The following is a 17,243-nucleotide window of genomic DNA, read 5'->3' on the forward strand; positions in this document are numbered from 1 at the left end:
CATTTTTTTAAAAAAGATTTTATTTATTCATTTGAGAGAGAGAGAGGACAAGCAGAGGGAATGGTTGAGGGAGAGGGAGAAGCAGACTCCCTGCTGAGCAGGGATTCCCTCCGCAGGGCTCGATCCGGGGACCTGGAGATCATGACCTGAGCCAAAGGCAGACGCTTAACCGACTGAGCCACCCAGGCGCTCCTCCCTAAACCGTTTTAAAATAATAGTGCCCAAGGACAGGACCCATTGTGCGCCAGGCACTTGACAGACACGGGCTCACTTAACCCTTAACAATCCTGTGGGGCAGGGGGGCTAGGGCGGCTGAGGGAACTGAGAGGCTGGGTGGGATGAAGTCACTTGCCCAAAGCCACACAAGCATAAGTAGGACAGGTTCACAGCCACACTGGGAACCCTTGTGCCATGTGGCTCCACCAGCCACTGGGTGGGGAGAGGTTTCTGCTCTTCACCAAGAACCTCACCCTCCTCGTACCCACTTCACCGGCAGGGCAAATGCCTGAGAGCTGCAGTTTTCACTAATCCTCTGTTTGAGGGCTGCTTCCTGGACTGGGGGGCTGGGTTGCTAACGTGTTCAGGGGGTCCCTTTCCAAGCCCCTTCTCTCGTCTCGTATGTGGGGTTCCGTGGTGGGGAGATCCTGTCCATTCCCCCCCACCATGGAGTCTCCTTTGTGGGGGAAGGAGACAAGGGAATTGATGGGGACGCCTCGGGCAGGTTTTGGGGTCCCTGAATCTAAACGCCCAGGGAAAAGCTGGCAGGGGGGTGGGTGGGGAGTTGCCCAATTCAAATTTGGCCAGTTCTTAACAGCTCCAGAGTTCTAGCAGGCGGTAGAATCAAAGGAGCCCAGGGCTGTTTATTTTTTCCCCCTCCTTTTTGGAACAAGGAGATCAAAGCAAATCCTCTGCTCTGCCCACCTCCTCCCTCCTTTTTCCTCCTCTTTTCCTTCTCTCTCTCACAAGCCTGAGAACCAAGAACCCCAAAGCTGAGAAGGTTTCCCCAGCGCAGCTTTGCCCTGAGCCCTGGGCCGAGCATTTCACGGGAACAACAGCACAGATCCTGCAGACGATGAGTGATAGCTCTTACTATCCCCACTGGCAGAGGACGAAACAGAGGCCCTGGAGCCACTCTTCACAGGTGGCTCAAGCCTCTCTGACTCCCAGCTCCACACTCTTTTTTTTTTTTTTTCCAGCTCCACATTCTTAACAGATCCTCGAGCCACATTCCTCCTCCAGATTTGTATTTCCGCCTCGAAAAGTAAGCGCAAAGGTACCTAACAGCAGAAATCCAGCTTCCCGGGAATGTTCCCTGGACCTCTCTGCTGTGCCCAGACCTGAGTTCAGGGGCCACAAACTCCAGTGACCTCAGGGCCCGGGCAAGACACCAGGTGGGAGACAGTAGGGAGTGGTGGGGACTCTGGTGAATCAGAAAGCCCCCGAGTTTCGACTGAGCACCAGCCCATGGCTGTCTTGGGAAAAGGAGGGCCCATTGTTGCCAGGGTTTTCAGGCAAGTCAGAACTCCGGAGGTTTCATGTGAAATCTTTGGATTTTTTAAATATGGTGTAAGACAGGGTTCTATTTTATTTTATTTTTTATTTTTTTAAGATTTTATTTATTTGACAGAGAGAGGCACAGTGAGAGAGGGAACACAAGCAGAGGGAGTGGGAGAGGGAGAAGCAGGCTTCCCGCCGAGCAGGGAGTCCGATGCGGGGCTCGATCCCAGGACCCTGAGATCATGACTTGAGCCGAAGGCAGACACTTAACGACTGAGCCACCCAGGCGCCCCAAGATTCTATTTTATTTTAGTAATAAATAAACTGATACTGTACTAAGCTGGCACCCTGGATTAAATATTCTATTTTTCCCAGCGAGTTGAAATACCACCTTTGCCATAGTCCTTCCCACCCTTCTTCTATTTCATACTTTTCTTTGTAAGCCCCGACATTAGTTTATCCAATGAAAAGACTCCGTGGGCCACTACTTGAAATTGCATTAAGTTTATATGTGTTGGCACATTGTCGTCATTAAGGATGTGGAGTCTTCCCATCTTACTTAGTCTCATCTTATTCTGTGCCCCTTAGGAAGATGCTTTAGTTTTCTTCCAAAGTTGATTTTCAAATGATGGCAAAATTCCAAGCTGTTGGAACTGCATGGGCCAAGGAACGCCTCCTGTGGGCTGCGTTTGGCCTGGGGTGCTCCCTGTTGCCCCCCTGAGATTCAGGGCGGCCTCACCCCATGCGGGAGACTCAGCATGCTGTCATTCAGAGATAATCCTGTCCCAGGCGGAGAGATCTCCAGGGCCAGGCAACTCTGGGCAGTCTGGGCTGAGAAAGTCTGGGATGTTCGCCGCTTGACCCACCCTGTGGGAAGGCAGGGCACCCACTTCCTTCACTCACGGCCAGATAAGCCTGTGGAGTCTCCCGCCAGCTCATTTTTGACCAACACTTGAAATAATAAATGGAACCTAACCCAGATGGTTTGCTTTTTAAAAATCAGATTTATTTATTTTTTAAAAGATTTTCTTTATTTGAGAGAGAGAGAGCGCGCGCGTGAGCATGAGCAGGGGATGGGGGGCGGAGAGGGCGAAGCAGACACCCGCCGAGCAGGGAGCCCTACGTGGGGCCCCATCCCAGGACTCTGGGATCATGACCTGAGCCACAGGCAGGCACTTAAACAACTGAGCCACCCAGGTGCCCCTAAAAAGCGAATTTTTAAAAATATTAGAAAATACAGTCAATTGATTGGGGAATGTCTCTCAAGGCCAACTGGGGCCAGGCACTGCCCAAGGAGCTATGGATGGGGCACATGGGACCGGCTCCTGCTTTGTGGGTCTTACGGTCTAGCGGAGAACACAGATGAAAAACCCAAAACCATGAAAAGCCAAGGCACATCGCAGTGATGACTGATGCATGAGGAGATGAAGAAAGTCTACGGGATCAAGAGAGACCAGAGGACCACTGTAGGCAGGGGCTTGCAGATGCCTCTCAGCAGAGGTGACATTCTGCTAAGACCTGAATGATGGAAAAGAGGCAGCTGTGACACCCAGGAAAACCACTGTGACATTTGGGCGTCTACAACTGCCAACTTTTTCACCTAACTATATTTTTATATAATATGTACATAAAAACGTACTTAATTTCTATTTTACGTGTTTGCATTTTCCAGAAAAACGAAAGTGGCCACACATCGTGTTCTATAACCACCTTCTTTTCCCACTTGGAGCCTCAATTTCCCTGCCTGGAAACCAGAGAAGATCTTCCTAACTATACCCCTCGTAAGGGTGAAGATCACCCTGAGTAAGTGGCCTCCACAGCGCACGTGACTGATCCCAAGATTAGCCATTGTCGGTATTTTAAAAATCACTTTTCAGTGGCAGCTCTGAGAAGTAGAGATTATCACTTCTGTTTTGCAGGGGAGTGTTTAAGCCTCGGAGGCCCCAAACGTGGAAGGCTGAGATGTGACCCCGCTCAGAAGCGGGCAGCACGTCATTCCCCGGCCCCCCCCAACGCCCCCCCCCAGCCCTCAGAGCAAAACCTCAACCAGACATTGCCCCTTCCTCCCCAGAAAGGAAGTCGAGACTGAAACCAGGGGCGTCTTTTCTGGTGGTGGTTTTTTTTTTTTTTCCTCTCCGTGATGTTGTTCATTTTTATGAGCATCACACTTATCTGATGTCGCAGGTTTTGGGAACCCAAACCGCAGACACAAATACGCCGTGTTATTCTTTGAAGGATTGTGCAGCAAGATAAGGGAGCTTGGTGCTGGGGGATACCGCGCAGGGTTTGTTTCTGCAGAATTGGGAGCGGCAGGGTTTGCTCTCCGGTTCAGTCGTCAGCATCTTTGCGGGGAGCTCCGTCACCGGTCGCCCGGGCCACACTGCGCGTGCTGAGAATGCATGCCTTGCCCAGCACTGGCCAGAACAGCCAGGCGGTGGGCACAGGGGAAGCCCATTGGCAGCACCAACACCCAGCATCAGCATCTCCTGAGGATGCTGCAGAAAAGGCTGGTGGCCCGGCGTACCTGGGGCTCAGGCATGCTGCTGATGTCCATCTTTTGGGAGATTCTGAGTTAACCTGAAAATCCTGTTTGGTTTTCCTGTGCTTTTTTTTTTTTTTCCTGTGCTTTTTGAGAACCACACTCACACACCTGAATCCCCTCTCTGACCTAAGCGTCACCGGGCCTGCAAAACCCTGCTTCCTGCTTCTGCCCGGGCCCCCGGGCAGACTGTTATCCACATGCAGCCAGAGAGATCCTGTGAAAACCTAAGTCAGGTCATGTCCCTCCTCGGCTCAAAACCCTCCCATGGTTCCCTTCTCACTCAGGGTCAAAGCCAAGTTCTTCCTGTGGCCTACCAGGCCTCTGACTGCCTGGTCTTCCCTCCCTTCCTCTGCCTTCTCCTCCTTCATCTCTCCTGCACATTGCACTGGCCTCCACCAAGCCCCTTTGCCTCGGGGCCTTTGCACTTGCTGTCTTCGTGCTTCCTTCACTGCAGTACCTCTTATCAGGGAGGCCATCCCTAACCCCCACCACAAGTGTCTTTCTCAAAATAACTGTTTTCTTATCCCACCTAATTTTTCTTCATAGCTCTTTGTTACTGCCCAACATCTTAGATATTTATTCTTTTGATTATTATCACTGGACCTAAGTTCCCGAGGACTTTTGTGTTCTTTGGTGCCTGGAAACTGCCTGGCACATTGAGTAAGCTCCATAATTTCTTTTTTTGTGTGAATAAATGCAAGAATCTTGGGGCCAACCACTTCACACCAAAGGGGTTAGCTCAGATCACAGGACAATGAGAATCATAAAGGACTTTTAAACCGGGGACTTACATGATCACTTGGTGTAGGAACGATCACTACAGCTTCTGAGAGAGGCCACATGCCCTGAGTGTGAGGCGTGCCCCGTGCGTGGGCCACCAGATAGATTGTGTGGAATACAGACTTCATGTCAGTGCCTCCCTGGTGGGGATGTCTCAGGGATTAAACCAGATGCTTTGTGTGTGAGGCTTAGCCTCATGCTTGGCATGTGGTTAAGCACAAGCAAATGGTCACTAGAAGTACCAGCCGTAGCGAGCTGGGGAGCGTAGAGACAAGAGGATTAGCTGACATCCAGGTTCCTGGACTGAGCAATGGCCAGGAGAATGCATGAGATTGGAAACAAAGGAGGAAGTCTGGGGGTACCAGGGTCAGAGCAGGAGAAGGGGTTGGGGGTTCTGTGAGGGGTCTAAGGGAAGGCGTCCAGTTGGCAGGGGGACTCGGCAGAGAGGCCTGGTGTGGAGGTACCGATTTGGAGATTCTTGGTGCAAAGGTGGGCACTGAAGGCTCCAGAATGGCCCTGAGTCAGAGACAGGGTGCGCAGAAGGAGCCGAGGTAGCGAGGGAATCCCGAGGGACTCCGAACGTCCCTCCTCTGCTCAGAGCTTCCATCCTGAGACTGCACTGATCTCCTCAGGCTGGAGAGGGAGCCCCCTCCTCGAGCACACCGGCTGACAGTCCCTCAAATTAAAGAGGGTCCTCTCGGCCAGGAGAAGAGCTGACAGGGCTTGAGGACTCCGCAACATCAGCCACACCTCTGTTAACCAGAACTCTTCTGTCCCGTCCTCTCCTCAACGCCCGGCGATCTCATCTCCAGTCCCACTACAAGTATCCGTCGCCCACAGCTACAATCATGCTGCGTAACAAACCACTCCGAACCATTTATTCTCTTGAATATGGAAAGGGTTCCGGTCAGCCGACCCGGGGTGGGCTTGACCAGGCGGCTCTGCTCATCTCGGCCGGACCCGTTCACAGAGCGCTGTTCAGCGGGAGGTCAGCAGACCCGGGCTGGCCTGGCTGGTGTGGCTCTGCTCTGCTTCACGTCTCTCATCTTTTTCTGGGACCCGTGGGCCATCCCGGGTGTGTCAGGTGACGGTGGCAGGAGAGCAGGAATCAGGTGTGAGCACGCAAGTTCTATTAAAGCCTGGTCACCAACGGATGCACGGTCACTTTCATCTCACTGGATTGGCGAAAGCAAGTCACGTGGCTGAACTCAAGGGGGGGTATGCTCCGCCCCTCTGTGGGAGGGGCCACAGATCTCCTGTCAAGAGGCATGGATACAGGGAAGGGCCAAGAATGGGTTTCTCTTTGTTCTCCCTTCTCTTCCTGGAGAATATTCATCTTCAAGGTCCCCCTCCCCAGCCCGATGAGATAAATCAAGTCTCAGGACAGAAGCCCACACACTGCTGATGGTAGTGTAGAAAAAGAGAAAAAACACACGTCCCTGATAACATCTTTGAATCTTTGAGCTAACAAGCCTTGCAGGACTTGTGCCTGCTCAATACCCACTTTCCCTTGTGTCTTTGTTTACGGAACTCTGGTTGTATTTGGGGTGGCAGGGGTAGCTGAAAGCACCCACTCTTCTAGATTCCCTCGCAGCTGGGAGTGGCCATGTGATCCTGGTATGACCCAAATTTGCCAAGAGGGGTTCCTGGGAAAGCTTTTAAAAGAGAGACCAACATGGTGGGCATGCTGCTCGCCTCTTGCCCCTTCTTCCTGCCTGTACTGCAGATATCAGCTGGAGATGGAGTGGCCATCTTGCAGCCTTGACCAACCATGAGGACAAGAGGGCCGGGCAGAAAGTGGGAAAGAACGTGGGCCTCCAGTGGTATCCCTGAGTCACCGCCTCAGCCCTGGGTGCCTACCCCTGGGTTTCTAGTACAGGAGACCGACTAATGGTCAGGTTTTGTATTACTTGCAGCTGAATGCATGCCTGATGGACCCACCACGCTGTTTCTGGTTTCTGACCATATGAGATGTATTTTCTTAATGGTTAAGCCAATTTGCTTTGGGTTTTCCTGTATTGCATTTGAATGCATGTTAATGAATACCTGAGTTTTGCAGTGAGTTGACTTCTGATAAACTGAGATATGCCTGATCTTGGACTTGGGTGAAATGGGGGGCAGGGGGGTCACTCTTGTTCTCCCTGGGAAATCAGATGGTGAGAGAGAAGCAGTATGATTTCCTGGGATCTTTCTGCTAGGACCAAAAGGACTAAGGACTCAGGGTCTTCTTCCACGTTAGATATCCGTGGAGAGTTCCGACTAACGAAGGTGGTTGGATTTTTGGGTTTGAAGAGGGAGGCTAAGGTTCCAGGAGGCAGATTTACCACCTGAGGCTCTCAGCCAGAAATGGGTCTGCCTGACTGTGGGACTGTCTTCTCTTTCTCCTTTCTGGGCTCCTGTCTTCTCATCAGTGGAATGGGATTACTCAAGATCAAAGCTTTGCAAATATTTCATTTCAAAGTAGGTAAAACCCTTTTATAGCCGAACCTTGACTTGTTGTCTAACCCATAAAAAAAGATAAAAGAGAAATTGCTCAGAGTGAGGCAGGTCAGGAAGGCTGCAGCCTCCTCCCCAGGCCCCAGGGCCCACAGGCACCTCGCTGCAATCCCGGGCTCGCCCTGAGGCTTTTAGGAAGCACCAGCTGAGGTTATCCCAAGGCCTTTGGAAAACCCTGAATCAAAGAGGGGAGTCTCTGATCTTGCAAACATCCCTCAAACGTCTTGCAGAAGACAGGCACACACTAGGCAACAGAAAACCAAAAGGTTTCCAATGGTGCAAAAGGACAAGGAGCGGAGTCACCTCCCTCCCATCTCTGACTCACCGGTCCTCCCTGCACAGTCTCAGCTACCAGGGCCTCCTGCCTCCCCCAGAGATGGTCTGTGCTCCTGCAGCAAATATGGACGTGTATTGCCCCCTCGCTCCTTAAAACACATGTGCACACACAACACTGTAGTGTTCTATAATCACTATTTGCATCTTGTGTTTCTCCGTTAACATTACATCTTGGTGGTTTTTCCAAATCCGTGCTCAGAGATCTGCTTCATTCACTTCACTGGTCGCATGATATTAGCATACTATTTCATTTACTTGGCTAAAAGTCCCCTATTCTCGGGTATTCAGGTTGTTTCCAGGCTTTTACCATGTCAAAGACCCCACAATGAAGCTCCCTAGGTCCGTATACGTGCGTCTTGGTGCATCTGTGTTATTTTAGACACTTGGTTTCTCTCTCTCTCGCTCTCTCTCTCTCTCTTTTTTTTTTTTTTTGCTTATTAGCATTTTCAAATTTTTATTCCATGAATATGTTCCATTTGTATAATTAAAAAGATATGTTTACAGGCCCAGGCCTCCAACTTCAGCCAAGTTAGATAAACAGCCCCACGCATAAGCACAATTCAGAAAGAACAAAAATGGGCCTCTGCCACCGAGGCTTGTTTGGCTGGGAGGTTGCACTTCTAGTCATGTGCCAAGGCCCAGCCCTGCCTGCTGCGGCGCGCCCTGCAGAACAGGGTCTGGGTTCGAGACCCAACTGTGTCATCAACTTGCCAGGTGACTCCAGGCAAATCAATAAGCCTGGCCGGGCAGTCAGAAGGGCGTTTACTGCATGCGAGGCTCCGAGCTAAGGTTGATATGGTGTCTGGGGACATTGGTGTTATCCCTACTTCTCAGATGAAGAAAAAAAGACTCAGTGGGGGGAATGAAGCACTTGCCAGTTTCCTCTAGGTCAGTCAGGGAATCACCATCCATCCAGCCCAAGGGCCGGTCCTGATTCCTCCCCACCTCCCCTGAAAATATCAATTCGTCCTCAAGCACCAGCAGCTCTATCCTCAAAATATAGCCCTGTCTCTCACCAAATCCTCACCGTGGCCTTCAAGAACCTCCTTGATCTGCCCCCACCAGCTTTACAATGCCATTCTCATCCCTGGCTCCTCTGCCCCATCCACCAGCCGCATTCTCAACCACAGTGCCTTTGCACTTGTTGTGCTCCCCTCTTTGGATTCTTCTCCTTAGCTGCAGGTCTAGGCCCAGGTTGAGACAAGTGAGATGCCCAGGGTGAAAAGTTTAAGGAAGCACTCACTCTTAAGTGCCAACCTGCCCTTGAACGAGACCAAGAGCAAGTGTCCCCTTACATTCTGCTCACTGGGTCGCTCCCTGGCCTCACCCTCAACCAGCACTGCTTCCCAGACATGGTTCTTCTCATCCATGGGGTCTTGGCTTAAGTGACCTCCCCTGCTCAGAGAGACCTCCTTGACCATCTTAGTGAATGCTGTCCCCATCACCATCCGGCCTACTGCATTGTCTTGTTTCCTTCATGGCTCTTATCACAAAAGTGACTGTTTCGTGCCCATCTCTGTCCACTGGGTTAGAAGCTCTATTGAGGGTAGGAACTGTGTTTGCCTCCTTCTCGGATATCTCCCCAGTGCCTGGCACAGTGCCAGCATTCAGGAGATACTCAATATATGCGTGGGATGAATGAATGAATGAGCTGGCCAGCAGCTGAGGCACGATTCCTACCCAGGTTGGCCTGACTCTAAAGTCAGTCCTCCCGTCCGTGACTGAGAAACAAGGAGTTTAGATCCAATCGGCCAGGGGACCCTTGACTATGGCCTGTGTCATAGCCTGTCCTGTGTGTCCCAAGGACAGGCTGCCTAAGGAAACTTCGGGCAGGGAGGAGCTTGGCCAAGTGGAGGGGGCTGCTCTCAGCCTCAGGCCTTCCTTCACAGGGCCAGCTGTGCCCGCCCCCCCACCCCGCCCTGCCCTGCCCTGTCCCGTCCCGTTCTGGTTTTTATTTTTAGCGGCAAGTTTTTGGGCACAGAGAACTCTCCTTAGGAAAAGTCCAACAAGAGGATGAGGGAGGCGGTTTTGAAATCCGGTGGGAAAGTAGGTCAGGCCGGGTTGCTGGCCGGGGTCCAGACGATAAGGCCTCGGTGGAAGTTTAATAACGTGAGTGGCCGTATCCATGACATAATTCATAACTGAGAGGAAATGACAATTAAGGAGCAATTGTGCAATGCGGGACAAGCCTCCTTCACAGCTCATAAAAGCAGGAGGAGGAAGAGGCAACGCTGTCATATTCTGGGGCCACTGGGGGCTCAGCCTCTGCATCAGGGGGTTTGTGCCCATCTACCCTTTCCCCTTCAGGCCTCAGGGAACTGGGAGGACACAACAAGCACATACTATGTGAGCAGATGGGCTCAGGGCTGGGGTGAGAGCCACCAAGCTGGAATCTTGCTGTGGCTGAGAAGTTCGGACACAGCTGCACCATTTTGATGTTACCTTGTCAAAATGGAGAATCGCTTTGATTATTGAATAAACTGTACAACAGACACCCCTGATCCTTATTCCATCTCCCTCCTCCCCACTCCAGTTACTATGGATTTTCATTTCTCCTTTATACATTCTCTATTTTTTGATCTTTCCATGAGCACTCTTTGCTTTTATAACCAGTTACACACACACACACACACACACACACACCAGGATATCCACCCAGGCACGGTTTTCTTCCTTGAACAAATCAGGTATGTGCCCACCCCAGGGCCTTTGCACTTGCTATGCCCTCTGCTTAGAATGCTTTTCCCCCAAAACATCCACAGGGCTCACCTCTCAGCTCCTTCAAATCTTTGCTCAAATGTCATATTCCCATTGACGTCTTAGCTGACCAACCTTTTAAAAACAGCAAACCCATCTGGTGTTCTCTACCTCTCCTGTTTTATTTTTATCTATAGCACATACTACCAATCAACCCTCTCCATCTGCTGTTCACTTATTTTATGGTCTATTTGGTCCCTAGTATATTAGCACCACGAGCAAAGGGATTTTTATCTGTCTTGTTCTCCGCTGCATTCCCAGTGCCAGGAACCATGCCTGGAACACTGTGGGTGCTCAGGAAATACTGGTGAATGAATGAAGGAAGGAATGTTTGCTAAGATTACTGGCTGATTAAAAAGGCTGACAATGTTCTGGTTTGGTTGGGAAGCTGCCTTAAAATGGCCCCCAGGTCAAGCCCTTCCTGGACGCTGCTGGTGGGATGAGAAGTTGAAGCAATCAGGGCTGGGTCTGCTGGCCCAGGTATTTGCAGCTGACATTCGGTCTGAGTGGTCAGAGGGCCATGTGAAGATTTTATCTCCTCCCTCCTCCCCGGGAGCTCTTCGGCCACTTCAGATAAGATTCTAAATGCATCGATCCGCTGAACCCGCCCATCTATGAACAGTCTCAAGCGATGGTGCAAGGCTCTGTTCGCAGAAGGGGTTCCATGCAGAGCGCGTCACAGTGCTCCCCCACACACTCGGACACACCTGACCTGGAGGTCCAGACCCTGCGACACACGCTCACATATACATGCAATTATGCACACGCATTTTGTTATTCACACACGCAAACACACACTCACATGCTCAAACGTGTTTGTACACACAGCACACAGATACCTACTCACACCCACACCCACGTGAACACACATACACATGCTCGCTCGCCCTCTTAAAGCTGTACATTCACACTCTCACACGTGCTTAGACACGCAGCCACCCCCATCCGCATGCACACGCCCTGGCGCCCCCCCCCCCCCCGCCCCCGCCAGCATCCCCAGCCGTGTCCCCGGCGCTTCCTGAAGGTGGAGCCCTGGGGAGCCAATCCTCAGCTGTATTTTGAGAAGTGGGACAGACCGCCCGCCCTGACCCCAGTCCACCTTGGATCGCCCCACGCTGACCCCGCACTGCCAGGAAGCCGCCCAGCGTGGGCAAACGGGGTCGGGGCCAGCTCCGTAAGCAGCGGGCGTGTGATGCCCACATCAGCCCTGACTGTGCCGCCTCGGGGCACGTCTGCCTGGCTCATCTGTGCCCCGGGCACCCGCCCACTTCCTACCCATCAGAGGGCAGGATGGCCCTGCTGACATCAGGCGGTTTCTGGGCCTGCCTGGCACCCAAAACAGAGGAAGGAAGCAATCTTCCCCAGCCGGGGGGCCAACTGGAGGAGCCTGGGGCTGCCCGCCCGTCGGTTTGGAGGACGGGGCTCTCTGAATTAGCCCCCGGAGGTTGCGAGCACCTCCCCTGGCGTCCATGAGAACAGCGACAACAGTGACTGATACTCATGGAGCTCTTCCCGTGTGTCGACCGCTGCTCCGACTTGCCGTGGCCTATCTCATTAAATGCCCACCACAGCCCTACTGGTGCTCGCAGCATCCCAGCTTACATAGAAATGAGGCACAGAAAGGAGTGGGGACTGGCCACCGAGCAGGATCTGATCCCCGACCCTCCATCCCCCGCATCCCCCGCATCCCCCGCCCCGGCTTGCGTGTGTTATTTCTTTGGTTTGCTTGCTTGTTTTTGTGATCCTCCAATACCCATGGCCTTGCACGGCGCATCCGTCTGAATCTCGGCAACGATCTCACGAGCTGGGCACCAGTATTAGCCCCATTTAAGAGAAGAGGAAACTGGGGCGCCTGGGTGGCTCAGTTGGTTAAGCGACTGCCTTCGGCTCAGGTCGTGATCCTGGAGTCCCCGGATCGAGTCCCGCGTCGGGGTCCCTGCTCGGCGAGGAGCCTGCTTCTCCCTCTAACCCTCCCCCCTCTCATGTACTCTCTCTCTCTCATTCTCGCTCTCTCAAATAAATAAATCTTTAAAAAAAAAAAAGGGAAGAGGAAACTGAGGCTTGAGTGACCCTCCTGGGGTGGACAGCAAGGAAGGGGCAGAGCCGGGTTTGTCCCTGGGTCTGAGGGCTCTCTCTGTGATGTCAGGTTGTCCCTCTACCAGGACGGGGGAGGGAAATGGGGGCCGACGGGGGCCTCGGTGGCCATAGAACGTCAGAGAAATAATAATAATACATTATGACGACCCCACTTTTGTTACTTTTTAAAATAGTGGGAAATAACGAAGCTGCCCTAAAGTCCATAGACATTTACGGGTTCCAGTCAATGAGTTCTGACAGATGCACTCGAGTCTCAACCCCCTAAAACAAGATACAAACACTGCTACAACAAGGCTTCCCCAGGCTCCTTCCCAGGCGACGCTCGTCACCCGTAGCCCCAGGTCACCACCGATCCGTGCGCCACCAACCCCGGGGTGTGTGTGGGGGGATTCTGTCTCATCCAGAGTTTCAAACAGAGCGAACCATGTGGTGTGTGCTCTTTGTATCTGGCATCTTCCATGCAACATGACGCCTGCAAGGTTCCCGCCTCTGCTGCAAGGATCCACAGTTGGTGCCCTTTATGGCTGAGTGGCGTCCCCCCAGGAGAGTCTTCCCTGGCTTGCTTATCCAGCCTGCAGGGGAGGGCGTCTGGGTTTCTGACTGTTGTGAACGTCCTTGCACACTGAGCACCTACTTTGGGCCAGTCGCGGTACCCACCCAATGTCCTTTGCGGGCACCGTGTCTGGTAATCTCCACGCCAGGTAGATGCCACTGTCCACACTTGTGGGCAGGAGGAAACGTGGGCTCAGGGCAAGAAACCCAAAGACACACAGCTCACTGAGGCCAGGGCGGGATAGGAACACCGGGCAAGGGGCAGAAGGTGACAGGTAGGCAGCCCCTGGGAACGCACGTTTAGTGGAAAGTGAGCTGGAGCCACCACAGAGTTACCAGCAGACTGCCTTTATTAAGCACCCACTATGTTCCTGGGCATAGACCCACCCATTCAGTCCTCCCAACAGCCTCTGTTATCCTGTATCTCCACTGGAGAAACTAAGGCACAAGGGGGATGAGTCTTAGCTCTAGAGTCACATAGCTACTGAGGAGCGGAGCTCAATCACTCAGGCGATCAAGTCCTTTAACCAGAAGGCTACGCGGCCACAGTAGTCCTCCTATTTGGTGAGTGCCCCTGGTGGGGCTGGCTCAGGTCCTGGGCTGCCCCGGAGGCATTTCCACTCACAATTACCTCCCCTCCTGTCAGGGAGCTCCCCCGGACTAGGCAGTCCAGGATCCAAGGGCCTGGTGCTGGGAATGCAAGCAGAAGGGTTGAAGGTCAAGAGCAGGACTCTAAAGTTTATTTATTTATTTTTTTCTAGTAATCTCTACACCTAACGTGGGGCTTGAACCTACGACCCTGAGATCAAGAGTCACATGTTCCGGCTGAGCCAGCCAGGTGCCCCAAGAGCAAGACTCTACATACAGCCTCTGAATGGGGCTGTGCCATTCGCTGGCTGTGTGACCTTTGATCAGTCACTTAACCTCTCTGAGCTTCCATTTCCTTATCTGTAAAATCAAAGATGATAGCGATGATAATGACCTCAGGAGGATGCAGTGAGTAGAGTATAGAATTATTAGAGCTGACATTTACCTGCTTTTTCCTCCCTGCATGGGGCTTGTCAATGTTTAACAAGCCTCACAGTAGCCTTGCAGAGCACATGCTGTTTAATCCCCATTTTACAGATGAAGACACTGAGTCTCTAAATATCGTCCCCATGCCAGAAATCTCCACACATACATCTTCCGCCAGGATGTCTCACCTGAACTCAGGCTTGAATATCCAGCTGCCACTCAGCATGCCTAATCAACAACTCAGACATCCAGGTAAGAAATAGAACTTCTTACCTTCCCACATGACCCCGCCCTTCCTGCAGCCTTCTTGGCTCTGGAAAATGCCACCCCTATCTTTCTGGGGGCTCGGGCCAAACACCTGAGTGTCCTCACCAACTTCTCTGTGTCTCTAACCCCCAACCCCCCTTCATCCCATCCATCAGTCTTCAGAAGGCAGCCCCACCCGGGCGTGAGTCACCCAGTGCTTACGTGGATTATGGCAGTGCCTTCCAAACTATCTCCCCCATTCTGCCATTTCTCCCTAACCAAAGGAAGTCAGATCATGTCTCTTCTCCGTTCAACACCCTCCTGGGGCTCCCAGAGTGTTACCCAGAGTAAAAGACAAGGTCCTGACAGTGGTCCATAGGTCCTGCATGGTCGGCCCCCACCTTGACTCTCTGACCACTCCCCTCCAGCCACACTGGCCAGCTCCCTGCCCCTGGAACTTACGAGGCAGGCTGCAGCCCCAGGGCCTTTGTACTTGCTGTTCCTTTTGCCTGAGACTCTCCTCCCAGAGATAACTACATGGCTCCTCTCTCACCTCCTTTGGGTCTTCGCTTAGATGTGAATGCATCCAGGAGCTTCCCTGACAACCCCATTGCAATGAATAAGCCCCCTTCACCAGCACTCCTTGCCCCCCTTTCTCTCCAGGGCATCCATCACCAACTGACATGTGGAATTTTAAGTTTTGTTAATATCATCATCATGACCAGTTTTGAATGTCTCTGCCCGCTGTGCTGCACAAGGTGGGATTGCTCTGGAATGGCCCCGGCAACACCCTCAGCAGCTCCATGTCCGGTTCGGAGCGCCTGCTCAATAAATATTTGTCAAATGCACGAAGGGGGATCAGGAGGGCTTAACTGACCTGCCAGGCCATCAGGTTAGGACATGTTAGAGCCAAGATTGAACCCAGGGGTCCATGGCCCAAGCTGTGTCCTTAATCTCCCAAGGCCTGGTTCCAAGTCAGCACCCCAGAGACGCTGGGTGGCTATCAGTGTCATGATTTTTAGGGCAATGTGCCCATCCTCCCCCACCCACAAGGGAAGACTAGGGTGCAAAAGGGAGAGGTCAGGCTGACTGTGGCCTCCAGCCAGGAGGAGGTGACTCATCAACCCCATGATGACAGGTGACATTCCATCCTCTTCCCCCGGGGACTTTGGCCCGAGATAAAGGGAGCCCTGCTTCTGGGAAGAGGAGGACAAACAGGTGGGAGAGGTGGCCGGGCTGCTGCTTGGGGGGTTGTCTCAGCCGGGGGGCCACGGGGTCCAGTTATGAAGCGGGGACAGCCCGGGTTAGATTGGCCAGATGGATCCCCGAGCCTCCCTTCCAAGGTCAGAGATGTGGAGTCCTCTTACCAGGAAAATGGAGCGAAATTTCCCCTGTGATGTCAGCACCCCAACCTCTACGTCAGGCACCCAGGGGGAAAGCGTCTTGGTGGCCTTCCACTTACCCCCGGCATTTTTGCATGGGTCAGAAGGACTTGAGCCAGTCGGCACACACATTTTGAAAAGGAATTTCAAGGGGCCCCAGACTCTAGCCAGATAGGCTATATTTGATATATATCTTAGTTTTTAAAAATCCTAACCATACAAATAATACTGGGATACAGTTCCGTTGCAAAAAAACGCAAGCAACACACTTCCTACTGTAGGTGTCCTGCCTCCCTAGGATTGCCTTTGGCCTCAAGTAACAAGTAACAGTGGTTTTGCCAGCAGGAGATTCCATGTTTCTTGTCTGAAAGGAATTCCAGAGGTGGATTCATTCAGGGACATCATCAGTGGGCAGCTTCCCAGTCTCCCACTTTGATACATGACTTTCAAGCCCATAGCTCAAGTGGGCTGCTTCCCGGTCTGGCATTGTCCACTCAGCCCAGGCAAGAGGGCAGGGAAGGGGCAAGGGGTGTGCCAACCGAGTCCCCGCTTTGATCAAGACATGGTAGCTTTTCCAGAGTTTCACGTGGTAAATTTCCAGTTGCTTCTCATTGACCAGAATCAGGTCACGTGGCTACCCCATTGTACTCGCGTGCCTGCAAGAGGGGTTGGGGAGGTGATTCGTTTGCTTGGACCCATTGCCATCCCCTTCAGAACCAGGGTCCTATTAGTGAGAAAACGGGGTGATGGATGATGGGCAAGTGCCATTGGATCTGCCTCGGATTTGTTCTGTGTTAACCGCATGGGGACAGGCTAAAATGTGGTTTTGTACCTTGCTTTTTTTTTTTTTTCACCTAACAATAGGCGTTTAGAGATTTACCTTATCCTAACTTTGATCTGCTGTGTAGTATTCCATGGGATGGATGTACCACAGTTGATTTACCTAATCCCATGTTCATGGAAATTTAGCTTTTCCCCCCAAAATGTTCACCATTCTAAGCAATGCCTCAGTGGATGTTGGCCTCACGCAGCACTCTTGATGCCCAGATGTGTTGCTACAAAACTAGAACACTCAGGTAGAGAAGCGTGTCCATTTAAAATCCTGGAACTGTTCCCAAATCAACACCAGGGTTTTGCCAGTTTACACTCCCTTTGACTGTGTACTGAGAGGACCTGCTTCGTGCACACTCACCAGCCAGGATATTGTCACTAAAATTCTTTTTTTCCCATTGAGATGGGGGGGAAAAATCATTCTTGTCACAATTTGCATTTCCATGATTAGTATGGAGGTTACTATCCGATTATCATATTATGTACTTATCATATTATCATTTATGTATTGGCTATCTGTATTTTCTGATGTATTAATTTGCCTTTTTTTTAGAGAGAGAGGGAGAGGGAGGAGGGGGAGGACCAGAGGGGGAGGGAGAGAGAGAACCTTAAGCAGACTCCACACTGAGCGCGGAGTCCTACATGGGGCTTGATTCCACGACCCTGAGATCCTGACCTGAGCTGAAATCAAGAGTCGGATGCTTAACCAACTG

The sequence above is a fragment of the Leptonychotes weddellii genome, chromosome 10, assembly GCF_054177405.1.
Source record: "Leptonychotes weddellii isolate Sample4059 chromosome 10, ASM5417740v2, whole genome shotgun sequence".
NCBI classification, from domain to species: domain Eukaryota; kingdom Metazoa; phylum Chordata; class Mammalia; order Carnivora; family Phocidae; genus Leptonychotes; species Leptonychotes weddellii.